This window comes from Pyxicephalus adspersus, chromosome 7 (genome assembly GCF_032062135.1).
Source record: "Pyxicephalus adspersus chromosome 7, UCB_Pads_2.0, whole genome shotgun sequence".
Taxonomy (NCBI): domain Eukaryota; kingdom Metazoa; phylum Chordata; class Amphibia; order Anura; family Pyxicephalidae; genus Pyxicephalus; species Pyxicephalus adspersus.
In genome coordinates, this window is record NC_092864.1 from 16,287,823 (window position 1) to 16,304,567 (window position 16,745).

The following is a 16,745-nucleotide window of genomic DNA, read 5'->3' on the forward strand; positions in this document are numbered from 1 at the left end:
TAGGATCCTTCCCCAGTGCAGGGATTAGGGATGGAGGAGCCTTGATCACTACCAGATGTTGGTCATCACTGCAAACCAGGAGAAGGCTTTAACCCTTTCTGATCACTTGATGCAGATGGAGGGATACCCTGCAGTATTTTAAAACTGAATGCAAAGATCTGATTTATTAAAGCTCTCCAAGAGTCAAGACAATAGTCTATCATGGGAGAACCTGGGTGACCCAGCAAAGCTGGAATGAATCTGGTCCAGAATTTAAATAGCAAATTTGCTGGATCACCATGGTTCTCTTATGATAGCCTATCTTTTCCAACCTTTTAATAAATCAGGCCCTATGTCAGGAGCTGATAAAAGTGTTGCCTTTGATCTAATGGAGAGCTAGAAGGTCTGCTAGATCAGATACTTGCCTGTATGTCAGATGTCCCCCTGGTCTCAGTGTGTATTTCTTTTCCTTTTTACACAATTTTACATCAGATTAGCATAGGTACCTGCATGAGCTAAGCACAGGTTCACTTTAGAATAGTGGTCCAAGAGCAAAGTTTGGTGGTCCACAGAAAAATTTGGACATTATTTGCAATTTTTATGTTTTATTAATAAAACAAAAATAATATTCTAATAAATACTTATATTCTGAATGACAAATTTTGCCTTTATACTGCACTAAGTTCACAAACTGTACTAGAGACGGAAAAACAAGGGTGGTGCAGCATGATGTCAGTGTAGTTTTAAATTGTATGAGGCAATCGTTGTTGGCCGTACACTTCACTATTCTTATCCAATCGGTTTATTTTATTTGTTTATTTCTTAGATGCTCTTTAGGTAAGTATGACATTAACTGTGTATTTTCTTTAACGGTTATAATTGATGGCATCAAATAGTTTGACTTTGATAACTATCATTTCTTGCTTGATCTTAGATTGGAATGAAATAAACCCATAATGAGTGAGAGAAAGCAAACAAATATTTTGCATTTCTTTAGTAATACCAAAGATAATACAACTAATGATAATAGTAACAATAGTAATACTTCACTTACCGTGAGCCGATCAATGAATCAGAGCCTCCACAGTCCTTGTCAGTTGCCATTAGCAAGATCATTATTTTACAAATGTTTTTATCTTTTTATAAAATTCATATTAATGGTGCGCGGGATTTAAAATGATGAATTTAGTGGTCCGTGAGCTCCAAAAGGTTGGCAAGCGCTGGTTTAGAGCCCAACTACAGATAAGTCTGGTTTTAGGGCAGGGGTGTAGTCGGAGACATGGGGACATGGTAATAGTGAAGGCTATCAGTGGCGAGCGCACAGGGAAAGCCTATCCGGGGGGTCCGAAAAAAGTGAGGGCATGGCGTGAAAAAAGTGAGGGCACCCTAAAATGGGTGTAGTGCCACCCCACTACACCCATTTTAGGGTAGGACAATCTGGACCCCTTACCTTCTCTATAGCCCCAGATGGCAGATTGGCAGAGGGTGCAAGGGGCTAGAATGGTGTACATTAAGGGTTCCCACTTCATATTTGCCCAGCACCCCATTTTGTCAAAAACTATCCTAGACAACAAAGGCATCCCCAACCCCTTCCCATGCATACAAATCTGAATAGCCAAAGCACTGCTTCATTTTCCAACTACAGACTGATAAATACCACCCCTCTCTCCCAACACACAATAGCCTGCTTTCATTACCCCCAAACATAGTAGTATCTGTCTTCTGCCTGGTCACATGACACATTGGATCTCTTTTTTCCTTGGTCTTGGCAGTGCCCAGTCCTGTGCCATTCTCTGCATTATTATTATTATTTAGATCACCCTGTACATTCTCAATCAGCTGATAACATTTTATAAATTACAATTCTGATTAATACAAATGAACTTGTTGTACTGATTCTGTAGTACGGTTCTCCCACATTTATAAAACAGTGATTGGATGTGATCGCCTGTGCTACCCCAGTCTGCCATAATAAGACTGCATACCTTAATAATAAGACTACATACCTTTTGAATTCAGGATGACTTCAAATCTAGATCACATTATACGTTTTGTTATATTATATTTTTTCCTTGATTCTTCCATTCTTAGATCCCAAATCCTGTCTTTATTACATCTCAGATCCTGATAGTCTAAGGTCCTAGATCCTGCCAATCTTTGGATCTAGATTCTTATATTCCCAGGTTCTGGATCTTTCATTTCAAAGATCCTAAATCTTTAATTCTCAAATCTCAGATCCTTCTATTTTCAAGTCCTAGCTTCTGCCATTCTTTTGTCCTAGAACCTGTCATTCACAGGTTTTAGATCTTTCCATTCTCAGGTCCTAGATCCTTCCAGCCTCAGATCCTACATGCTACCATTCTCATGTGCTAGATTCTACCATTCTCAGGCCTTAGATTATTCCATTTTTATGTCCTTTATTCCGCCATTTCCAGGTACTAAAGTTCCCTAAAGTAGAAAAGCTGGGAGGTGACTTCTATCTGTATATCCCAAAACTGCCAAACATCTATGGAACCTGTTACTCTAAATTCAGTTTAGGACAGCTATGCATGAATGAAACTCTCCCCAACAACAGATCCATCCTTGTTTATTCAGATTTGAACACCATTGCTTTGCCAAGGTCCACTAGAGACATACACTAGTTTTGTTGCTTGTTCTATATTGGAAAAAGAATGATTGCTGAACGTCATGAACATCTTCCAAAGTACCGGAAAATCTCTCTGTGTGATAGCAAGGCCTTTCCACATTCCTACATCCTCATTGTAGATTAACCCCATCATGGCTCAAATTTAGCAAAATGCTTACAATACTTTCTAATATTGGCCTGTTTATGGTTGCGTTGGCAAAATTAAAAAAATGCTTCAGCAGCCTGAAACTTCTCCTGTAGCACTTTTTTTTTCTGCCTCTTGATATTTGATGGCCATCATAGATAAAACCTCGTCTTCTGAGCCCAGGTCATCCTAGCTTGTCAGTAACAATGAAAGTTGAAGCAGCAGGGCGATGAGCTCATCACTTTTATTCTGCTGTCTCTTCCTCTTATACTTCGGCTCTTCTGTACAGGGACTGCCAGAAATGAAATTCAGATACTGATAGTGCTATGCATACAGGGCTGCATAAACTTTAATCTCATATATATTCCTGGTGTCAGCTTTAAGCTTTACCATTACTAAAAATGTTAAATGTACAGCGCTGTGTAATATGTTAGCGCTTTATAAATCCTGTTTATTATTTATAATAATAATATTAATAAAAATAATAATATTAAATAGTTTTGCAATTGCAATGATGTTATGTGGATGATTTTGTGTTTCATTTAATCAGAAGCCACAGACACCGCAAACCCCAGTTCCCTATCTTAATATAGAAATGCTGAGATGTGATGATCCTTTTCAAAACGTTTTTTGCATTTGATATTACTTCTTTATACATTTTATTCTTGGGAAATTAGCAAATATAATGCTAATATACAGTTATTACATGTAATGTTGCATTTTATACATATGATCATTTCAAAATGTAGAACCATTAGATTTCCAACAGGTAAAGTATGAAGACATTGGCTTTACAATCTCTGGTTATACATTGTGACATTAACAAGGGGCAGTAATAGAAATACATATGTCAAGGATAGTACTTTCATTAGAAATCATTATACAATATATGGTATTTACTTTTTATAGAGATCGGAGAACCTAAAGCCTATTTTGGTACAAATAAGTATAAAAGTACAATTTTACAGTGGTAGCAGAACAATGATAACAAATCCATAGCAACTTCCCATAATAATGAGTTATTCACACAAGTCTTGGTTATATTTTACCAGCATGGTATAATGGATTACCAAACAGATTTTACTTATTATGGCACCCGGAAATTGCATTTTATATAAGCGAGTTGGCCATTTATTACTTGCATTACGTATAATACACTTATTGATTGGCCAGTCATTGCAACGTTCTTTTCACTATAGTGTAGATGTAAATTTAGAATAAAATATATTGGAGACAATGGGTAGGGAACCATTGGATATCCCTTTCATCTGGCCCACTTCAGGATTTTTACTTGAGCTTCTTGTCCTGTAGAAAACGTTGTCACTAAAACATGATTTAAGGTTATATCTCTCATAGACACAATTACAAAAAAAAGTTTTATATTAGTGGGGAAGGTGAAGGCTAGAATCCCATTTAGGTTGTATTGCCTTGGTCTCTAGTGGAGATTACTCCTCACTTACTAAAATAATGCTCTGCCCATTGATTTTCTTAAAGGCTGAGCTCAAGGTGGTATATTGATAGTAAAGCTGAACGCATAATGAAACTTTTCCTGAAATTTAAACTTCAATAACCACAACCAATACAAAACCACCAACCATGTGCAGCAAATGCTTTTAGAAATCCAGTTTCTAGAAGAGAAACTAGAATATTGTCCTGTAGTTCCCTTAAATCTGATCTAAACTTAAATATGTGTAAGAAGATTTTATCCTGGGATACATTGAATTCACTATCTACACCCAGTGATAAGAACTTTTCCTGTTGAGGCCATGAAGCTCAGAGTTTATAAAGAGAAGTTATCAGAATTGGTGGATTTTTTACCAAACCTTTCCAAACAAAATAAATCATTTTGTTAGGACTTCATTGAGCTAGTGATTTTAATGAAGATGTTTAATGTGCTTTGGGTACTATATTATCAATATATTATGGGTTCAGTCAATATTTTTGAATTGTGAATCTGGTATTTTAGTTATTTGGACTTTTGGTTTCAATATATGGGACATGTATGTGTTCATGCTCAATCAATAAAACAAAATGTTTAATGTAAGAAGGTCATGGGGTTGATCCTTCAACAAATGTGACTTTTGTTTTATCCTACCAGTTAATAGACAAGGCATGGCGGGTCTATGTTGTTGTTTTTATCCAGAGATCAGACTTTAACCAGAAGTAGAGACAGATACAAGTGAAATGACACAGGCATGGTGATGGAAGTTTTAATTCCTCGAATTGATGAATTTGTGAGCAAAGAGGAAGCTGAAGGAGGTGACGGGAGAGGGGACAGGATGTGGGTTCCATTCCTGCAAGACCTTATGACGATCTAGGAAAAGGAAAGAGGTTAAACAAATGAAAAAAGAGAACTTTGTAGAAATAGACTATTTCCTATTTTAGATCATTTTACAGAATCCTATTAGCTTGATTATTTTAGTGCAAGTATACATGTAAAATTTCAAAAAAAAGATTCCTAGTTTATATTATAGCAATTAATATAGCACTTTTTTATAGTTTAGAACAGAGTCAGATGAGGAATGGCCTTTCCCCAACATGGCCAAAGCGTGCCAAACTGCAACCACACCAGATGTTTACATCATGCGTCACATGACGGAAGCTCATCAGCCAATGAGAGTGCATTGTCAGATATGCGGAATACCAAAGTAGGGGTAACAGACCATTGTGCCTAATCCTCAGAATTTACCAACTTGAAGTCCCCTTAGGCCCTAAAGACCTCAATGGTTGTTTCTTGTAATATCACATTATCCAAAGAGAACCCCAAACTTACTGAAAGGTGCTAACTTTTATCTACTTCTTAGGAAGAGACACTGGCAAACATAAGGATGTCCAACGTGTGCCATTGCACGAGGGCACTGTACCTTCCTTAGCCACAAGAGCCCCCTAAGTCATTTCTACACAGGGGCCCACTGATGGCTACGTCCACCATTGGGAAAAGATTACCTCCTTGTTGGTGGTTGCATGCACTTTTGGTTGAGGATTTGAACTGCGATATATCCTAGTTCAAAGTAGGGCCGTATGCCAAAGGGTTTTGGTGTGTGTCCATCAGATTGGTGTTGGCTGGAGACCCTTCGGAGAATATGCCTAATGTTGGGGAGAATCTGGTGTAAGTACCAGTCTGCCAGCACACTCTAACTAATAGGTGGTGAATTGCCGCATGTGCAAATAGCCCAGGGACCCCAGTGTACTGTGTTCCCTAATCCAATGTCTAACAACTCACCAAGTGCAGGGCGTCCTTCATTGGCTGTCTGTCTCAGAACTACAAAGATGAAAATAAATATTAATAAATGAGTAAGACAGTTTTTCTAAAGCAGAACATACCATGAACTATGCACCGGGATATGCTACAAGTCGAAGAACAACGCGCCATGTTTTTAGATAGCCAGCATCCTCCAAACTGTACCCCAGACATTATACTCAGCTCCTACATTACATACAACTCTGTAGAAAGGAATGGTATGTAAAAATATTGTAGTAATAGACTATAGACATATTTGCTAATATACAAAGCCAACCCTAGATAGGTTACACCTGTTAGGTCACACAAGGTACTTGTAAGGTACTTACCTTACCTCCTCCGGGATCACGAGCGGCGTGGAAGAGAGCGCTGCAGCAGACAGCATGGCCAAGGCTGCTGCTTCCCTGCCTACAGCGTGTCTCTCTACTCCGGCGGAGGGATCTGTTCTGGCCGAACTACTGACTGCAATTCCTTATGTATACAGTTTAGTGTTGGTTATTACTATAGTGAGACACTTCGGGCTGTGTTAATGAATCAATAGCTCATTAATTTGCCTCTATTTTTGTGCACAGACATTTGAAACCCTATACATTGCTCTCTCCAAAGTATATAAAAGCTAAGACTGATCCTGCCACCTAGTCGCCAGTTTTCAAAGCCCAGCAATCAGAATAGTAAATGATAATTATTTTAATGAATAAATTGATGAATTTTAGTCAAATTGACAGGGGAGACTTTATAAACACCCCCCAAGGAGTTCTCACAATTTTCCAGAAGGAACTCGATATCACCCTCTACTGTGTGTAACAATGATTTTATATGGGGTATTAAGAAAACTTTGCTTTTTTGTTCAAGGTCTGCCTTAAGAAAATATGTCTGGGCAAATGCTTGTCCTTAACCTTAGCTCAACCTTAACTTAAAGTTTAAACTTTCTTGGTTTTCTTGGTTTCTCATGGTAAAGACTTTTTTTTCCGTTCTTGGAATGCGACAGAAATTAATAAATGAAACATTTCAGTTTATATTATGAACATACTTAACTTGTACATACTTAACTTTCAACTAGTGACATTATCATGGTCTTCTCTATGTAATGCAGACAGGTTGTGGCTGGTGGGGTGCTGTACATGAAAACAGAAAGGTGCGGTAGTTCCCACATGTGGTGCATCTGCGATTGAAATACCTTTAATTTAATTAATGAAGCAGTAGCCAGAGACAGTCAGACTGGGGAAGAAATGGCTGGATGATGCTGAATGTCCTCCAGCCATGAGATCATGGTTCTATCTGACTTGCTGCAGCTTCTATTGCACACTGTGTGAGTCTTATAGGCACTTTTATACTTACGCTTCCTGCACTTCTTTCACTTTTTTTTAAACACAAAATAATCCCCATTTTTGGTAAAATACATAACATTAATTTAATATACACAATACTAATTTGGGTGCATTGTTTACCAGCCACTATTTATGGTTTGTCCAGACTGGTGAGGTTGCAGTTACTGATTCTGCACACCCGTGAACCACATTCTGCACATAGCATCTCACCCTCAGCTGCCAATGGGGAATGAATAGGGCAGTAGTGAGCAGGATAGTACCCTGGTGCATTAAGAACCAGAGCAGCACAGGAACCACTAGTCCCACCAATTGTCTGCACAGGTTCTTACTAACAATGGATGTGGGGCTGTGCTTTTGCCTTTACCATATACTGTATTCCTGAATGTTATCTTATTATGTGTTAGTCACAGTCTGTTACATGGTTACATGAATGTATTTATACAACAAGCAATACTGTCCAGGCCCTTGGGGGCATTCTATTACTGTGTGAAGGTAGGATTACTGTATATTGACAGGTGGGAGGGATGGACCCTGTAGGCAGATGAACATCAAGAGGCAGTGCTTGCTGGGACTGGCCCATGGGTCTCTAGCTACAGTACTGGGGATAGGTTTTCTGCTTAGGGTCTGATATTTAGAAAATAACTTTCACATTTTGTTCACAGTTAGCTCCAAAATATTTCCAAAGAGAAAATCCAATTGGGTTCTTATTCAAGGCAGCTCCCTTAGAATAATTAAAATTGAGTTCACTATATTACTTACAAATTTTTTGCCCGAGCTGCAGCACGTTCTTGCCTACGCCTGGCATAGTAGTCCAGCTCCTCGGTCTCTTGTACAGCTTGTTCTAGAATAAAACAGACAAAAGAAGTATGAGGCATCACCCTTTCTCCACCAGGAATCTACAATAGTTGCACTGCTGATTTGTTTTAAAGCCTCACAGATGTCATCCTGATCCTTACTTCTCTACTTACTATCTAGGGAGTCACTATCCTCTAACAAGGATGGCACCTCTGAATTTTCAGGCTTGTCACACTACAGGATTATGGGCAAGTAAAAAACAAGTAAGCAATAGCAGTTCCAGTATTCCTGTCCCTACGAATTCCCTTTAACAATCGTGTTTGGCTTGCTCCTACTTTCCACACATTTAAGAGAGCCCCTTAAACCCATCTTTTCAAACTAGCCTACCTGTCTTCTTTGGTCTTTTAAACAATCACCACCATTCCATACCCTCTCCTTCTATTGAGTGCTACTACCCGCACTTCTTAGATTGTAAGCTCTTCGGGGCAGGGTCCTCTCCTCCTGTGTCACTGTCTGTATCTGTCTGTCACTTGCAACCCCTATTTAATGTACAGCACTGCGTAATATGTTGGCGCTATATGAATACTGTCTATTATAATAATAATGATGTCTATATAGTGGAAGACAATTCTCAAACCACCCAACATTCTTAGGAACAACTTTATGTACTTTCAATGTCGAAAAAGGGCACGAAGTATGATCACCCTCAAGTTTAAAGTCTTTCTGACTAAACCAAAAAAAAACTAATTCTAGGTGGTTTATTCCACAACTGGCTTTATCTCAGCAATCATTTTGCTATGATGTTGCACTGGCAGCCACTAACCGGCATGTTATTTTATTTGTACACATTAAAAACTTCTAATGATAGAAGCAAATATGTGATGTGTCAAAACCGAGCAAAAATCATCCTACTAGGAACAGCAATACTCCCCCCCTATACACACACAAAAAAAACACAACCCCCATGCCTCCAACTCACCTATTTCATCCATGATATTCTCAACAGCAGGTGCAGCTGATCTCTCCTGTAATATAAAGAACACTGCGGTTTACAATCATGTGATGGGACATTCAGACTGCGGAACAGATGCCAGTTATATTTATTTACTTTTTTTGATTATGGATTATGTTTTATCACCGAGAGGTGGGTGGAAGATGGCCAAGCTGACATATTTGACTTTAAAGTGTATATAAACCCAAACATAATAATTTTCTTCTGGTCTGTCAAATACAATTGGAAGCATTCTGCTTTACCATGTTTTTTTATCTGAAGAAAAATGAAAACTACATTGACTCGAATATAAACCTAGGGCACAAATGTGGCTGTTACTGCTAACATTCCAAAAGGTAATCAACAGAAGGGGTCGGACTGTTTATATTTTTTTCCTAGTTTTTGATGCATTTTGAGCTTTCTTTTAAATGGTCTTTGCAACATTAGTGTTGGCAACTAGTAGATGGCACTGTGTCCTGGAGTAAAGTGTGTAGCAAACTCTAATGTGCCTCATTGTGTTTAGAAAGAAACACCACCCCATCTGGTGGTGTGATTTGTGTATCAGATTCTTTTTTCTCATGGTATTTTTAGAATTAAAGGTCTCAGTTTATACTTGAGAATGTATGGTAACTGTTTGATAAATGATAAATGATAAGTAAAGTAAAACAAGTACTCATTGATCCTCTGGAAAACTTATGTACTATGCTTTTTGACTGATCTCTAAAAGAACAGCCCCTGTTATGATGGAGTGTGCTGTTCTGTAGTGTTAAAAAAAATTCCTGTCTTAGGATGCTAGAATGACAATGCAACCCCTCTTTAAACACAGTACAGTAAGTGAACATTGGCACCTAAAGGGGGTGCTAATGAAATAGTTTGCTGCAATATATTACATTTGTGTCTTTGGGCTAATAAGCAGAAAAGAACACTGACATTAAATGTTTATGGCAGCACATAATTGGAAAGACAGCCATGTGTTAGCTATGACTGGTTCCACTTGGAGATAACATGTGGCACAGAAATGTTGTCCGATCCCCATAGGACAACACTACCAGAATTTAGTGGGTCATATGTTCCTCCATGCATGGAAGTACTAAGTATTAGATCTAAATGGAGAGGCAAGGAAATGTTCAAAATTGTATGCTTGGATCCAATATTTTTGTTTCTGTATGTGGATTTATTTTATTCTTGCTGTAACCTTTAAACCTGCAAGCAAATGAAGGAGAATTTCTCCTCCTCATGTTTGGAAGGACACCATAGCTTACAAAGTCTACTGAAAACTCATTTCTATCTTTACAAACACCTTCCTATGAAAGCTTAGTGGAAATTACTGCAATATTGTCAGTTGAACATCTCATTCTCTGAAGAAGCCAAAAAGGACAAAACGAGTCTGAGATTCCTGCTCCTGATAAAAAAAACAAAACACCCATTATACACAGGTGTTGTTCTTGTATTAATTTGAACCTTGTATAGTGTTCATATTTTTGAATAAATATTTGTACTTTTTTCTCCCCAAATTCCCGCTTTCCTAAACCATCCAGTTAATAAAATTTAAAAACACTTGTTTTTTTGTAATTACTTGTGGGTTGGCCAAAGCTAGTCTGATCATCATAATAGGGGGAACATCCATGTTTGGATAGAATTCAAGCATTCTTCACAATACAGGTAGTCCACGGGTTACATATAAAATAGAGACTGTAGGTTTGTTCTTAAGTTGAGTTTGTATGTAAGTCAGAACAGGTACATTGTTTTAATAAATGCAATTAGGACAGATGTTTGTCTCAACATAATTTTAGGCAGCATGGTGTCAGTTACTGTAAAAAATAGACAAAGGACAAAAAAAAAAACTTTATGAAGCCTAGACATTCATTCATTTCTGGAGTACGCTGTACTTTAATTTGCAAAAATTAACAACTGCAGAGTTTGTCTTAGTCATTAAACAGTTACAACAGGCGTAGGCAAACCCAGGCCTTTAGGCCAGATACGGCCTAGCCTGTAGTACGTCCTGGCCTAACGACCCCTGGGCGACCCGGCCTAATCCCAGCCTTGGTATGCCTCCCTTCCATATTTACGGTGGCCGGCGTTAACAACGGGGTAAGGGGACATTCCCTCTCCTCCGCATTGCGGTGGAAAGGGATTTCCCTTCAGGGGCATTCCTGGTGGGGGGCGGAGCCATCAGCACGGGACTCGAGAGAGTCCAGCTTAGTGTGCCTTCTTGACCTCCTAAAATGGCCTAGTAGCCAAAGATTGCTGACCCCTGAGTTACAAGATGTTGCTCAGCTGTGTTTAATAAAAGATTTCTTCTGCAAGTCATGCAAACTGGCCCCCTATCGAGCCTCGGTCCTGCACACAAACCAACAGGGAAGCCGTGTTCTTATCTAGAAGTCATCCGTATGTCAGATGTCCTCAACTCGGGGACTATCTGGATATAATAATTAAAAAATCAACCAGGGAGCTAATTTCCTACACCAAAAGGAATAGTAAAAACCTTTTATTGGCCACAACAGGTGTGCAGATCCAGGAACTCAATGCAAAGTTTCAGTCACTCACCAGTAATTTATAGACTACTGATTCAGAACCACTGATTAATAAGATAATTAGGTCTACCAATGAAATAACACCAATTCTTACTAAATATGAATAGAAAACTGACTTTTTATGAGTTAAGTAATTGGGAAATTGTATTGTTATATTTGGCAGCCAACAGATTTTCAGCATAGAAGGCTATTGTTCTTGGAGCCAGGTCCAGTGCCAGGGCCAAATTCAGGTTACCTGTGAAGACCTGTTGAACGATATGTATGTTGTATGTGTGTAGTTTGAGTTTTAACATTTTTATCTACTCTATCCTGTCTGCTTCAGGTGCAGAGCTACAAAAGATCAAAGCCTTCAGCCTCCTGTCCATATCCCCCCCAATATTTTAATTTTTACATTTAGCTCTCCTTTAGGAAAACAACATTTCCAGGGTAATATTATTTGTATTATAAAAGTAAAAAAGTAGTGGAATGGTAATCTGTAACTGGAGCCCTATGAGCATGAATACAGCACAATAATAACAAGCAAAGCAAAACTGAACCAGCTCCCCATAGCTTTGGTCAACAGATGCACATCTGCTTTAGATTTCTTAGCTGCCGTTCTTCTGTATTTCAATTACAGCAGCAAATCAGCAGTTTTATTTTTATCTAAAGTCCTAAAAGTCTATTAAGTGAAAAGGACGCCCTAAAACACAGGCTGAAAAAGTTACTGGCTTTGTATTTACTTTGTCGTTCCTCTAATAGGAAGATGTATTATGCAATCAATGTGAGTTAATACCACTGTAAATTGCAAAATATGTTGTTGGCAGCCTGTGGTCCTCTCTTGACATTCAGGAGGTGTGAGCTCAGGCACTCCGAATATCCAAGCATGAGATGCTGCTGGATTCCGCTGAAGGCCTTTCAGTAACTAAATCCCAATCTCTGCTCATCCATACCGATAGCACGCAAGGCTCATCAGCTGTTATTAGACCAGACCCCAACATGGACTGATCAGTGACTCTTATAAAAGTCTTTTTCTTAAGAAATGTCCCAGTTTGATTGGGTGTAGAAAGTTACTATACTATACTAGTCAAGGCTATACATGTTCCATTGCAGCTTCTTGGAGCCCAAAGCTATCCCTCAGTGACATCATTATCTCCTGACATATGTCACAATTTTGTGAGATGAGAAAAAGGATACATTGAGCACAGAGGGCCTGATTTATTACAGCTCTCCAAGACTGGGAGAAAATAGACTAAATATGAGAGAATCTGGGTGATCAAGCAGACCTTGACTGGACTTCTTCTTGAGCCCAGGTTCATCTATGACAGTCTATCTTCCTCATTCTTGGACAGCTCTAATAAATCAGGCCCAAAGTGTGTAGGCAAAGGAAACACTCTTGTCTACTTCTGAATATATAGTTTATGAACAATGAATATACAATATGATAGGTAAACCAATAGGTGTTTTTTCATTCTTTATACTAACTTTCAAAAAAAAAAGAAATGCAAGTATGATGAAAGGATTAGTATTGTAACACACTTTTATTAGTTAAAGCAGAGCCCCTGGCTTTTTTTTAAGGATATGCAGCTTTGACTGCAATACTCACCTCCTCTCCATTGCTGTTTCATGAAGTAATTCCTTTCTGCCACTAGTTGTCCTCAGTCATCTCGACTCATTAATGCCCAAAAGACTGAGGACACACTATAAGGGCAGGGTGTCATGGGCCCAATGCTTGTAGAAAAGCAGCTCCTTGTATTACCGAGGAGGTGCATTCTTAAGGATGTCTATACATTGGACCAAAAAGTGGATCTTAAAGAGAGAGATTTTTTCAAATGAAGGACAAATGTCATTCCTTTTTACTTGCCCTAACTTTACTTAGAATCTTGTAATGTGTATATGAACATTTAGGAGTATGGATAACGGAATAAAAATAACAAGACAGGGAAAAACTGCCTCTCTATGCCACCTATAGGCACAGGCTTAGCGTGCCAGGTACTGATGGAACATCTGTAGAATTACTCAAACAACAAAGAGAACTGCAATAAGTGTGCAAACACAGACTGAGTCTGTTCACCTCCAAATAGGTTCCAAAAATACACCATCATCGTGTACAATTTAACTCCTTAAAATGGAAGATTGCACACTTCCAGGCTTGTACAACAAACAGGGAAGTCAGCAAAGGGCATAAACTCTTAGACTTTGCTGAAGTCAGACCACTAAAATGTGGATTTTTGATTGGTTGCTGAACGTTTTGTGCCTAATCCCTTTTCATTAATCAGCTCAAATGTATAGAGCTTGTTTGTATTTGTTAACATTTTATCTGCTCAATTCAGTGGTGCACTGCATGAAAACCACATATAAAAATGGGGCAGGAATTGTCACCACTTTCATGTGAGTCCAGGGGGGAACTAAAAAGTCATGACTTAATCCACAGTAAATGCGGAACACACACAGATGTGATGAGCAACCGTTTCCTCCACCAGTAGCTGTGTGAGGATTTGTCACTAGACCTAATATTGGTGAACCCAACACACTTCCTGCCCTAGGAGAACAACACTATGGTGTAGATAGAGTTGCCACATTTGAATAGGAAGTTTTTAGAACTATGTAAATCATCTATCTCTCTTTATCTCTATTCAATATACTGAATCTGAAAATAGGAGATGAATGCATTCCCTACATTTATGAACTGGTAAACTGTAATTAATTACATGTATGTTCTTGGTTTAGGTACACTTAAGCAAATCCATTAGAATTAATCCATAACATTACAAACTCATGTTAAAAAAGAGGGATCGTTAAATTAAATCCCACATTTGGACAATGATTTTATAGCTCAAGTGTTATTTATACCCCCATATAATTCACAAGCTGCTAATTCTGGTCTAAGTTTCAGAGCCCATGCTGACTGGACTTGTTCCTCCTGGCCATGCCCCATACCTGAACCCTGTGGTGGCTCGGCTGGTAGGCAGGCTGGGTATGTGCTGGCCCTTTGCCTACATGTTCTTGAGTTTCAGAAGAACTTTCCGAGTCTTGAATATGGAGAGGAGACTCTGGGGCTTTCTCCTGAACAACACGCTTTCTTTCTTGAGGGACTTCTTTCTTCCTAGGTTCATCCTGATACAGCAATTTAGTCAGCCGCTGCATCATCCTCTCCATATCGTCTTCTTCGAGCTCCAGGCTCTTTCCGCTAAAGCTGACATAGGAAGAAGTGGAGACAGATTTCTTGCTGATGCTTTCTGGCTCGGGCTCTTTGGCTGGCTTTAAGGTCCAAATAAAGAGGAAAAGAGCAAAGAAAGTGAGGCAGAGGGACAAGATCCATACTTCATCCATGTTCTGCTTCTGTTGTTCTTAGGGAAACTTTGGAAACTTAACAACTCTTTTTTCTAGCACCACGAAAAATCAGAAGGATCGCCTTTTAACGGCAAAACCAGGAAAGTAACAAAAGTTTGCAGTTCTGTAAACAAAATCAAATCTGAATAAAAGACTACAGTCCAATGCTATAAAAATATAACAATTTTCTTCTTGGTTTTTACTGTAAGTAGTAGAAATGTACAAAATGTATTCTATATTGAAGTATATATTCCTAAAAAACAAACAAAAGGATCAAGTAGGTTGGTGTTGATTGCAGGATAAAATTTGCTTTGTTTAGAGTGATATCCGCTTTGTCACTATTCCAAGTTATTGGTGTATCCCATCAATTCTTGGTCTGTATGTCTTCTCTGCTGTTGTCCTTATACCTTCCCTACAATCCCACACACAGTCTGCTCCTTGCCTGCTTATTGCAGCCCCTTTTGCAGGAGGAAGGTGGGGCTTATGGAGCCCTATGATGTCCCGATTGACAGCTTTGTTTCCACTTGGTGTATTATGGACAGAAGTTGACTCCATTCTGTTTCGCTTGGTGACGAATGTCTCAGCAGAAAATAATGAAGGCATCCTACATTGGACAAAGGAAAAATGATTGAAATTAAAAGTATATGTAAACCTAATCAATACAATATCATGTACATACTGTCACCTTCATGTAACCCTTAAATTAATTTTTTTTTATGTATTCATTTTATTAAAGGAATTTACCTTCATGAAGATCGTTGTGCTGGAACCTGCTGCGACAAGATGACAACGTTCTGTCCCAGTCTATTAGTTCTGCTCCTTGTTGTCATCCTGGCACCTGGACTGCTGAACATACACTGCGCATTTTTTACTGTCAGGAAATTCGCCTGGGAAAAGCCATGAAGCCAGTACTATGGCACATGTAGAAATGAAGCTGCTGTAGATGGGAAGAAGCCATGACATGTAACAAAAGGATAGACATTTATCACCTTTCTCTTATACATAGTGCTTTAGCAAACAAAATGTAATTCCATTAAAGGCAGTGATTCTCAACCAGGGTTCCATGCAATCCTAGGATTCCTTCAGAAATGCTAGGGGTTTCTTAAGCAATGAGCAATTTGTGCCTTTTGGCTATTTGTAAGCGTGACATTCTTCTCAATGGCCAGCAACGTAAGAGGCATTCTTCCCACTGACCATCACACTAATGTAGTGTGAGCTACGGATATAGTATTTATAGCAGGGGTTCCCTGAAGACCTGAAAGTTATTTCAAGAGGTCCCACATGTTAAAAAGGTTCAGAAAGCATGTCTTAAGGTTTACTTTAATGCTGACCATACACTAGTAAACATTTCCAATATATTCAACATTGGATATATTATTAATATAATTAAATCTAATGCAAATCTATTAGAAGATGGGGCTTTCCAGATTAATGTTTTATCTATATAAATTTAAAAAAAAAATGATTGTTACCCGATTGGCTCTGACCACCAATAATATAAAGCTGGAGGCGATCTCCCCGCTATTGATGGTCATTACAGAGGTTAAATATTGCATCAGTAAAGCAAAGAAAGGGGCTAGTTGATGCATACTGATGCACAGTGCTACACAGGTAAACAATTGATATATTGGATATATTGATCATTTACTTGGCCTATTATCAATAAATGACCAGCACCAATAATGACCAATGACCAATATAGACTGCTGCAGGATTATACATCAGCTAGTCACATGACATCAGCCTAGGCATTTAATCACTTGACCAGCTGTTGTGGGATGATGTAGCAGTAGTTTC